This window comes from Gouania willdenowi, chromosome 8 (genome assembly GCF_900634775.1).
Source record: "Gouania willdenowi chromosome 8, fGouWil2.1, whole genome shotgun sequence".
Classification (NCBI taxonomy): domain Eukaryota; kingdom Metazoa; phylum Chordata; class Actinopteri; order Blenniiformes; family Gobiesocidae; genus Gouania; species Gouania willdenowi.
Window position 1 is genome coordinate 857,191 of NC_041051.1, and position 12,649 is coordinate 869,839.

The following is a 12,649-nucleotide window of genomic DNA, read 5'->3' on the forward strand; positions in this document are numbered from 1 at the left end:
ATGTGTGAAAACTGGACTTAAAGGAGCTCAAAAAAACGCTCTGTGGAAGAGGATCAGCTACTGAGCAGTTGACATCTGCCTCCCTGTGTGCACTGTGAGCAACTTCACAACAAAAATCCTGGCGAGACACATGGATCTGACGTTTATATCAGCCTGAGTCCACACGCTTTATGAAACCCTTAAAAAAAACTCAAAAATGACTAAATATTGTCCCTTGTCTGTGTTTATTATTTATTATTATTGTGCTTTCAGACAATTTCACCTATAATTCATCACATTACTGATTAAATACTGTAGAATCTGAATAAACAAACGGCCTCTGTGTGTGTGTGTGTGTGTGTGTGTGTGTGTGTGTGTGTGTGTGTGTGTGTGTGTGTGTGTGTGTGTGTGTGTGTGTGTGTGTGTGTGTTTCTCAGAAGGTTTATTTGAGGTTTTTGAAGTACAGATTATTCTGATGCATAATAAAGGTGACTGACTTGAGTCACCACAGATTTAGGATTATTTTTGAAGTCATATTATAAGATAAAAATAAATTAATTTTTAAACCTTATGGACCATAAGACCATACCAGCCTGTGATTGGCTGATCTGGTTAGATCTGTGAAGATAAGCAGGTCTGGTCCTGGTCAGTAGATGATGGAGATCACTGAGAACTCCAGGGGTCACAGTGGGGGACAGTCACTGCTGTGGTATCTGTCATTGTGTCCTTGGGCAAGGCACTTCACCCACATTGTCTAGTATGAATGTAGTGAGTGAATGAGTGGTGGTGGTGGTGGGAGGGGCCTATGGCACACTATGGCAGCCTCACTTCCATCAGTCTGCCCCAGGACAGCTGTGGCTACAATAGTAGCTTACCACCACTATGTGTGGAGGGAAAGAATAATGCCTTAATTCTGTAAAGCAATTTGAGTTTCTATGATAAAGCACTAAATAAAATCCAATGCATTATTATTATTAATAACTTATTTATCTACTATATTGTATTTTGCCGTTACAAGATATAGTTTTTGAGTATGTCGATGTCGGCCCAAGTGCCCTCTTTTCTGGAAATGAACATATGGTCACCCTAAGTAACTCTAACTTCTCAAGGTAATAAGGACGTGCCCTGAAAGCATCTGCAGTAGGACTGACTGTGAGAACAACACAGGTTTCAGTGGGTTTTTTTCAGTAAAACCACTTCCATGCTACCAGTTTTCCACATCACAGTATTTCTCTGAAGCTCCTGAAAAAATTCAAACACGTAGACGGACCATCAACGTCTCATCAGTAGGTGACTCACTTTTTAAATATGACTGTAAATCAGAAACTCAAGGACAGAATTTCTGCGAACATCAGCTGCAAAGTATCTAATTTTTAATTACATTTCTTATTTCATGTGGTGTAGCAACATGAAAGCAGTAACTCTATTGTCAGATGTGCTGTTTGTGCTTTTGTCTCATGATATTTTTCTCCATCCACTCGACTGCAAAAAGAACAACACAGAACATATAATGGTTTTCAGATTTCAAATCTCACAGTTAAATTACATTCCTATCAAACAGGCACATCTACTGTATACCAGTGAAAATAAGGGAGAACCATGTGCACGTACCCACTTCATCTATGGCCGTATCAGAGGTCAGGGTTAAAGTCAGTCAGACTAATGGACATCCAAGGAGATGAAGCTCCTGGAGACGAGCAGATAAAAAGAAAACACTGTCAAATTCATTACATCACATGACACAATGAAAATGTAATAAACACCAGAAAATGGAGGTTTATTCTCTGTGGAAAACAAAAATATTAAGGAATTGTATCACATTATAGTTCTAATTTCATGTGTTACCTCTTGTCTTTGTGTTCCCAGCTATTCCTGCTGGTGTCTCCTCCTCCCAGTGATGTCACTGTGTTTGGATTGTTAGTGATTAGCTGTCTCATGTTTGACCCGTTGCCAATCAAGCCTCTCTCACTATTTAGTTGAGTGTTTGGACACAGAATAATTGCTGAATCATTGTAAATGTCTGTGTTATCCTCCTCGTGTCCTACTGCGTTTTTGGACTGTGTGTGTGTGTGTGTGTGTGTGTGTGTGTGTCACTATTAACGGGAGGATATAAAAAGGGAGAGCAGTGTTACACCTGGGTGAGGGAGGGGGAAGGGAGCAGGGAGGAGAGATTCAAGGTAGAAAATGTAAAGAGTGGAGAAGAGTTGATTATTTTAAAGTGAGATGTGTAGTTGTAGTTGTGTATATTGTGTTTATTATGTTGTGTAATCAATCCAGTCAGGTGACCAGTGTGAAGCTTAGCTATAATGGTGGTGTCTGTGGACAGAGGGAATGAGTGAGTGGTAAAACCTAACACAGGTATTTAGGATCAACGTGTTTTATCCACAGTCTAAGACATGTCAGTGCATCATAGACCAGTGTACGTGTAAGAACCACTACTGTAAACACAAGCGCTGCCCTAGAACCGAAGATGCAGCCAGGCTAGCAGAAAGGGGGGGGGGGGGGGGTGTCACACACCCTAGAAAGCACAAAGGAGTTCTGAGTGGAGAGTGAACCTCTGCTCCTTCTCCTGGCTCTGTAAATGAAGTTTATAAATCCAGGAGTGTGATGCTGGATTCAGCCAATCAGAGATCTTTCTACAAACACATGTGCTCCATGGGGTGTTTTGGGCTTTTCTATTGGCTGCTCGCAGATCCCCGTGACAGCAGAGGGTCCAACACACGTACTGGTGTCAGAGAAAGAGAGAGTGATGACAGATGGGATAAATTGTGTGTAAACCTAACAGAAGCTTATCCAAGGTGAATTCATGTTAGTCTGGATACAGAGTGATGGTTGTCAGTCCGCTGAGACAGTTGAGATCACAGTCGTCTCTGTGTGTACTTATGGCGTGGACGAGCTGACAGCAGCAGTAACTACAGTGATATGTACATTTATGTCAGAGTCTCTAAAACACAAGAAAAATCTCCACTAACACAAGATAAAGTTTGTCACTCAACTCTATTGAGAAAAAAGTAGCTAAGATCATTCACAAAAAACACCGGTAAGGGAGACTAAGCTTTGAATTCGGTTTCAAAATGGAGCTGAGGGAGGATTTTACAAACTGCAGCTTTAGATTCTAGGTTTAAGAATTAGGTCACAAATGAACTTAATTATTAATGTTTTCATTAGCTCATATTTTAGCACATAAAGTTGACCTTTATAGCGCTACTATAGCCACTACCATTGTCGTGCACTTTGTGATGATTCGTACAAGTTTTTCAGTCAGGAACAATTTCACTTTCTTAGTAAAAACCTGAACCAAGTCCTTCTTTGTTCTTCTTAATAAATACTGCATTGCTTTGCATAACAAATCATTCTATGGCTGCTAGTAGAAGTAGACATTTTCATAACCTCATGAAATGCACATTACATTGATCCCCCTCTAAAACAAGGGCTTTCCATAAATACATTTTTAAAATTACCTTATTCATGGGAGGCCCTAGAGCAGAGATAAGAAACTGTTATCACAGTGAGGAACATGAAAATGTGATTGTCTGATTATAGGACCGCATGATCAACATTCATGTCAGCATTTAGAATAATGACCGATCTGAGCATTAATACAGGAAAGACAAAAGGGTTTGTGTGTTTTTTTTGTTTTTGTTTTGTTTGTATTGTCAGTTTGTCATTTTTGTTGTACTTTTATGTATTTTTCTGTATGTTTACACGTCACACATTTTGTGTAATTTTCCAAAAATGTGTGTTGTTTGGAGTCATTTTGTGTATTTTTCTGTAATTATGTTGGTTTATTGCAGTTATTTAGTGTGTTTACTTTGCAGACTGCATGTAGTTGCTGATATCTGGCCTAGAGGATGCTGGGTCTTATGCTTTGTCATATTACGCCTATAGCAATAAACGGCTCTTTGTGGTAAGTTGAGAGGAGACAAACATACGTTTTGTTTTATAGCAACATGTATGTAAACGTGAGAAGCTACAGATCAAGCTCTGAAGGTGAATCAATAACAGCCTGGATCTGTTTATTGATCCTGGTGTTATTTATACTGAGAATGGCTCTAACATGTGACAGTAGGTTCTGTCACTCATACCTATTAGTGTAATTATAAGACGTGTGTTACTGTGTAACAGTGGGCGGGGCATCACACAGTTGAATAATTCAGTGAGATAGATTAGATTATATTTCTCCATTGTGAGATAATAAAGTATACAAAATTCAAAAAATTCAAATCTATTAGTTATTTAGATATACAGTATGTACAGTATGTAAAAGAAGGAGACTTTAAATCTACATTCTTAACCCTGGTGCTGACACTTATTTGTTATTGTCGCAACTTCTTGTGTAGCAAATTGATAAAATACAATAAATAGGCTTTGTTAGGTTAAACAATATAGACAGTGGAGTTCATAAAGAACTAAATTGCAATTTATGTTTTTTGTTCATTCTTTTCTTTGTTTGTTCTGTTCTGTTACAGTATACTTTTGATGACAGCTGTCCGTGAAAATGGCATTTTGTTTGTTAATAAATACAATAAAATATATTGAAAAAAATATTGGTGTCAGTGACAGAAACAGTGGAGGTGAAAATTGTGTCATTATAAAGAGTTATCATCTGTGTTTCTTCTTTCCTTGTGTTTGCATTGAATTCCAGAAGTTGTGAGATGGTAAACTTTGATAAACTTGCTGTGCTCAAAAAAGAATTAAAAAAAAGAACTCAATTTCCTCTTCTAGACTTTGACAACAAGAGCTGTTACTATCCTTTTTTTAATTTACAAAATGTACAAAGCATTTGGTGTTTTCCTTTAAATGTAACTCTTGGAATGTGATATGAACAGTAGCGTTGGGTGTTTTTGTTTATTTTTGCATGATGTGATTAGTTCTGCGCAGGTTGGATTCAGGTTTGGTAAATGGATGTGGGTTCAAACCTCACTTCTTAATTGTTGTTTTTTTTGTTCATGTTTTGGAAACACATTTGAGCGCAGACTGTGGCTCAGGCTTTGATAGGTTGGAATTTGAAGCAGAATCCCAGGGTGGAGACAGCTCTGGGGTTTCTCCCATCTTCACCTACAACATGGACAGCAAACACAGCAGCTGAGCAGGAAACAATGCTTCAAAAACATGTTGATCACAGTTTGTGTGAAAACACAGAGAGATAGGAGAGAGCATTTTGACTTCTCACCTCTAGGTTTCCATCAGCGCTGCACGCCTTCACTGCAGTGATGTCATACTGAGAACATGAAGATCAGGCCCGAGGAGGCGAGGTGAAGGTGTTGAATGTGTTATATTTCTGATCATGATGGAAGACACTTGAGATTATCACCTCAGATTCATCTTTGGACAAACAAAGAGACGACAAAGACTGTGACCTTTCACCACAACAGTCTACGTGGTGCAGAATGTAAAAACTCAGTCACTGTTTCATAGCTGACATATTTTAAACATTTAGCTAATTTTTCTTTCATTTGAGACAAATTAATGTAAAACAGCATGTTCAATATCACTGTGTAAACATGAAAGATAAATCTAAATATGAATGTTACATCTAAATGTAAAAGTTAAATCTAAATGTAAATGTGAAATCTAAATGGAAATGTTGATATTAAATCTAAATGTAAATTTAAATGTTAAATCTAAATGTAAATTTAAATGTTAAATCGAAATCTAAATGTTAAATCGGTTGCCAAGTGTAAAGCCAAATGTGCTATCAAATTTTTTCAATGAAAAGACCAGGCAGAGGTGAGCCTGCATGCACTGATGGAACCTTTCCAGCCGGATACACGATGAAATCTTGGGACCGGTGGAAGGTTGTGTGCCTGTCTTTACTCTCCGATGAGGACGTCGAGGATATCTACCTTATTGGAATCATGGTAGCAGGGATGTTGCTAATTGGAGGTGGCGGCTATCTGATCAATCGTAAAATCTGTGTTACGTTGGCAGCCATTTTGGAAAGACTGCCACTCATCACTGAAGGTTTGGGCAGGGCACTGAACTCTCAGACTATCATGATGAACGAACTCAAAAGTATGCAAGATGCTAATTTAGAACATTAGCATGCAATCGAATCAATCTTGGAAAGAAAGGAGAGGATGTCGCAGCCAATTGCTGTTTGATCCCACACTATTGGATTTTACTGTGACCAGGACTCCAAGGCTACTGGAAAGAATGCTAGCCTGTAACGAAAACAATTAATTATCACCAATTGGCCTCCCCAACACGCCAGATCAAGGTTGTGTTTTAATCTCACCAGGATGTTTACAGCTCTGACCCTCTGTCTCCACCCTCCCCCCTTCCTATTTCCTTTTTTTTTTTTTTTTCCTTTGTTTGCACATGCTGTTGAAGGTTAACACTACAAGAAGTGCAATCTTTTAACAGCAATGCATATTTTGTTATTGCAATTAAATAAATTTATTTATTTCATTGCATAATTGTGACCATCACCAGCTCTCCCTAGGGAAGGGTAAGAAATACTTTATTAAAGGGAGGATGTAAAAAAGAGAGGGCAGTGTTACACCAAGGTGAGGGGGTGGAGAGGGGTGAGGAAGTTAACAGGGAAGAGGGATACAAGATAGGAAATGGAATGGGTGGGGAGTAGTCGATAGGTTTCAAGTGATGCGATGTGAAATTGTGGTTGTGTATATTGTGCTTATTGTTGTGTCATCAAGCCAGTTTGGTGACCAGTGTGCGGCTTAGGAATAATGGTGGTGGCTGTGAAAAGAGGAAGAAGTGAGTGGAAATTCCATAAAACAGGTATTTGGGAACAACGTGTCTATGGTTGAGCCCAGTATGAGTGTTATCCCACAGCCCAAGGCAAGTGCATCCATGACAAATGTATTTCCAAGAATCGCCACTGCAAAACCCACGAGCCGCCCCCGGGCCCGAAGAAGCAGTCAGGCCAGCAGCAAGAGCGGGCAATCTAGGGGCCCCCGGCGACCACCCCATGGCCAAGCAGCCCCCCGAACGCCCCCAAGATCCCAAGCCGAGAGGCAACCATCGCCCCCCCCCATACACACCCGAGAAAGCACCAAGGAGCCAAGGACCCAGCGCACCACGCCACCGATCCAACCCCCAACCCCCAGACCCCCAGTTCCCACAATTTCATTTCATCGCATTTTTTAAGAAAACGTACCGCATTAATGAAGGATTTTTCCCTGCAACATTCACACAAAAACTGCATTGTTGTGGAAGGACTGATTGCTTGTTTAACTCTATCCAATCACAGTGCTGCTTCCCCGCCCCCTTATTTGCAGCCACCTGGCCCTGGACATATTTAAAGAAGCCGTGGCTGCATCGTCAGTACTCTGTTGGTGGTGCAAGGTGCATTATGGCGAGTCGAGGTCGAGATTACGTCAGTGCTATGAGAAACAGATTTAATGGTGTAATTGAACAAATTCAGAACAGACAGGAGCAGCAGCCGAGTTCTTCCAAGAGTCTTGTTGAAAGGTAAGTACTTTAAGTTATCTGTATAGGACCCCAAGGGATGTTCACAAGGTTGAAGTTTGCATAGGTATTTTAACATTATTTATGTTGTGTCTTTAAGCTAACAAAAAAAAAACATTGACGCAGTTATTTAAGTCAGTAATGTTAGTCTATTAGCAAAGCTAACTTGGCAAAAGCACCATTTTTAGAAATGACAGCCATTTAATCCGTGTACCTTTCGTTCTTTGGTTATACTGTTTTAAAACCATATCACACCTAAAGAGAAAAAACAAATGAGCAGCTGTTCTAAAACAAAATATTGATCTATTTCTGTGATACTTGGGTAATTAGAGCGAGCAAGCTTCACTGCACCTGGTTTCCCTCCTCAGGTCCTGGACCAGGTCTCCTCACACCATTAGACTGATTTATTTCAGTTTTCTGCTCATGTTTTCATTCAGTCTTTGGATGTGGTGTGTCCTGTTGTTACCCAGACCCAAGCCATAGTTGCTGGCCTCCAATCTCTGCCAGACTTGGATGGTAGTCTGTGCGAGGGAGGGGCCAAGGGACCACGCAAATCCCAGCGCCAGAGGCGTTTTGATTATGGTTTGGGGGTACTGTGCATGACACCAAGGACTTAACTGTTGATGGGCTGTGGGAAGTACCTGATAATATTGCTAAATTGCAGAGACAGGATGTTTTGCTAAAATGTATATTTGACAAGGTGGTGACCAGCACACACCCTTCCTTTTCGGGTAAAGAGCAGTTTATGATTGAAAATGACGTTTTGTATGCTTGTAATGATGGTTGCAAACGTTTAGTTATTCCCACTAGTTGCCGACAGTTAGTGATGCGACTCGTGCACACCTTGCCCTGGGACGGACATCTCGGTCGTCACAAAACATACCTGCGGATTAGCACTCAATTTTTTTGGCCGGGCATGTAGACTGACATACAAACTTACTGTCACACATGTCCTACTTGCCAGCTGACTGGTTCTCCTCGCAAATCTGACAGGGTGCTACTCCAACAGCTTCCCATCATCGCAGAACCGTTCCACCGGATTGCCATGGATATCGTTGGTCCATTGCCCCGGAGCGGCTGAGGTCACCAATACATCCTGGTCGTGTGTGACTACGCCACCCGTTTTCCCGAGGCATTCCCTCTTCGGACTATTACCTCTTCAAGTGTGCTCAGGGCTCTAATTCAGCTCGTCTTTCGGGTTGGAATACCGGAAGAGATATTGACTGATCAGGGAACAAACAACTTCCCGGCTGCTCTAACTGTTCCACCAACAACTGGGCATTTCCGCTCTCAAAACTACACCCTACCATCCACAGACGGATGGGTTAGTGGAGCGGTTTAATCAGACTCTAAAGAAAATGCTCCAGAAGTTTGTGGATGACTCCGGGAAGGATTGGGATTGCTGGCTACCGTTCCTGTTGTTCACTTACCGTGAGGTGCTCCAGGCCTCAACGGGCTTCTCGCCCTTTGAACTGTTATATGGGTGGGATGTCCAGGGCCCATTGGACTTGCTCAACTCCATGTGGACATCCCCAAAGTCTAAAGGCAACAAGGAGTCGTGCAGTTTGTCTTCCAGATGAGGGACCGGCTGGATCAGTATCAGGAGGAGGCTGTTGAGAACCTGCGGGAGGCCCAGCAGAAACAAAAGAGGTTGTATGACAGACAAGCTCAGAACCAGAGTTTTGAGCCAGGACAGAGGGCACTGCTTTTACTTCCCTCCTCGAACAGCAAGCTTTTGGCCAAGTCGCAAGGCCCGTATGTCATAACACGGAGTATGGGGTTTGTCGCTGAAGTTGGGGACGCACCTGATCTCTCCCACCTCACTGCCAAGGAAGGACTCTGTTGATTGAGCACACTATCCGACTGAAGGACTCTCATCTATGTCGCCAGCGACCCTATCACATCCCTCAGAAGTTGGTGGAGCAGGTGAAGATTGAGATAAAGGCGATGGTGCAGCTCGGAGTCATCGAGCCATCTAACTCCGAATGGTGCAGTCCAGTCGTGATAGTGTATAAGAAGGATGGTACACTACAAATCTGTATTGACTTCCGCAAGCTTAACGCTGTTTCAGAGTTTGATGCCTACCCCATGCCCAGGATTGACAAGGGTTTCTTAGTGCAAGTTGATGATTCTGCAGTTGGCCTTGGTGCGGTTCTGGCTCAAGGTGATCCAGGGGAGGAGCGGCCCATTCTCTACCTGAGCAGGAAGCTTTTGCCTCGAGAGGTCAGGTACTCGGTGGTGGAAAAAGAGGGTTTGGCCATCAAATCAGCACTAGAGAGTCTCCGCTACTATCTCCTGGGGAGAGGGTTTGTCCTTGAAACGGATAACCGTGCACTCACCTGGATTCACAGCATGAAGGACCACAACAGTAGGCTGACAAGATGGTATCTGTCCTTACAGCCTTTCAAGTTCGAGGTCCGTCATTGCAAGGGCATAACCAGCGTTGTGGCAGACTACCTTTCCTGGTTGCCCAACCTTGGCAACCTTGGGGAGAGGGAGGAAGGTGTGATGGAGCAGCCCTGTCAGCTAGTGCGGGGGGGCCCCGAAGCTAACACACAAATGTACATGCACACTCACTCAGACCAGCTTTCCCTTACCGCTCCGTCCACCACTGTCTTCGGGTTTCTTTTTGTCAGCCACCGCAGCCGCCATGGGTGCACACTTGGCCGCTGCTCAAGCCTTTTTCCATCCATAGTTTTCTCCGAGTTGCAAACATTTCTCCAGTATACACCACTCATTCATACACTCACCCAGCCAACCCAAGTGAAGGCGTCTTATTGCGTCATATACAGGGCGCGCATGAGTGACGTCACAGTTTCAGTACGAAATCATTTTATTTTCTCTTTTGGGAAATTTTTGAGTCTTTAGTGAATATATTATTGTTGTTAGTTCTTTTTGTAATTTTCTAAAATTAATTATCTTGTGATTTGGTTTCTGTGTGAAGAGAGACTGTGAGTTTTCTTTCTTTTCATTGTGTTGGGGGAGGGGCCTCAGGCTATATAAGAGGCCTTCAGCACTACAGGAGGGGTGTGTGTGCTTGAAGGGGAGCTGAGTACATGGCAGGTACCAACTCCTGGGAAAAAACGAAGAAAGCTGTAAATATTGGAAAAAGAATTGCACTTTGATCTGGTGTTGGTAAATTCATCTTTTTGCACTTTTTGGGCGGACCTGCACAATAAATTCACCCAAACACAAGTCTGACTAAGCCATATCATTTGTTTTGGTATCGAACCCACTACACCCTTAAACGTGTCTGCATTTACTTCACCCACCAGAGTGTCATGTTTAAGGGGGAGTAAATAGTGCCTTAATAGCTACAAAGAGGTTTATGCAGTTGACGTAGCACTCTACTTCTCTACCACCGGGAAGTCACAGATTTCTTTGGGTCACAGATTTTGGCACAACACCGGCTTTGATGAAGGAAGCAAAAGCTACCGTAAAAACAGCCCAAACAAAGTCTTAACACTGAGGAAGCCTCGGGGCTCAACGGTTACCGTAGATTCACAGCAGGTGAAGCAGCAGTGTTCCTGGGTTTACTTAGCTTCTATAGCATGTCCCATGTCCCAGGGGCTGGTGGTGATGTGCCAAAGTCTGTGACCCAAAAAAATAAGTGACCGCTGCAGCTTTTCAACGATTTGCTGCGCACAGTAAAATGAGCACCAGTCACTCACAGGTGTAAATCAATCAATTAGATTTACGTAAGTCTGCGAGAGCAGTGCGACTGGCCACGTAATAAATTAGCTCACCACTAGAGGGTCGTCTTACAAAGGCAAAGGTATGGAGGCTCCTAACTACTGATCTATTTAAATTCTAGTTTCCAATGTTGTGACAATTTGCGCGTACAAAAACCAAAGAGACTGGAGGTCCTGGTCAAACTGAACAAAAGAGGACACTGGGCCAACCCTATACAGGGCCGTCCCACCCAGCGTCCACCCTCTAAACTACAAAAAGGTACAAAAACATTCAATCTATACTGAGTAACAAGAAAACAGGACTGCCAGTAATCTCCGGCCCAATCAAATAACAAACTTACAAACATCGAGTGGGAAGCAGAAGATAATGGTAGATTATCAGTAGTCCTTTTTTTGTACTTTTAGTAAATAAATACTTTGACAATTTTTGTTTCTGTTTGGTGTCATTTATGTTTCGGCCTCTCAAGCTTTTTGATAAAACATCCTAGATCGGGCCGTAACAATGTCAAACCACATGATTCAGTGTTTTCAAACTATCCATTAGGGAATGCATGGCCAAGTCTGGTCCTAGAGAGCTTCTGTCCTGCATGTTTTACACCAACGTCTAATGATTCAAACCTCTGAGACAGTAAATTACATTAAAATTGATCATCCACAGATTTATTTTCTTTCTCTTCTTTTCTTTCACACAAACATCATCCCACAGTGTTTTGCTTTCCTAAAGCCCGCAGGGCCGTCATCTGTCTTCATTAGATCCTCTCCAGCTGTTTTCCTGGCTGCTTTCCACTTTTCCAATCCCCTGCACTCTCTAACCTCTCTCCCTCCCCCTCTCTCTCTATGTGTGGATAAACCTGCTACTATTACAGCCTGTTGTTACTAATCAACATCCTTCCTGTTTCTCATTGGAATTAGAGCTGCAAGTGATTGGACAACTGGAGAGTTTAGGGAAGAACATATGAAGGCAAGACAGTTTCTCTTCTTATGGAAGCTGAGGAAATATTTTAGGCAGTGGGTATCCATACGGTTGCCGAATCAATATACCGACATTCTATGCGTACGCAGCGCCCCTATTTGGCCAGTTTAGGTCGCATGATAGGTCAGTCATTGGTCAGTTTAGGCCACGCGACAAAGACTAAACTTAACCCTAAACCTAAACCGAAACCCAAGCCTAACCCTAGAAATTGTTCCAATATTGGGTAATAACCTAATCCTAAACCTAACCCTAACACAAACCTTTCTGATGAATGTGTACGATTTGCTGGGGTGCGAGACAACATGCACCGGCCCATGCCTTGCCTTTGATTCCCTATTCCAAACTGAATGGTCCGAGGACTGTTCAGGGGGTTTCATTTGAGTCCCATAAACAACAAACCTAAACCTAAAAATAGTTCCGATATTGGGTTTTAATCTATCCCTTAAACCTAACCCTAACCCTAAGACGCTACGTATTTGTACTTTGGTAACCCTACTAATAGCACTGGGGGTTGTCCATACGGCAACCGGACAAATAGACACTTTTTTTTTTTTAAGTGCATTTTAGAGTTACT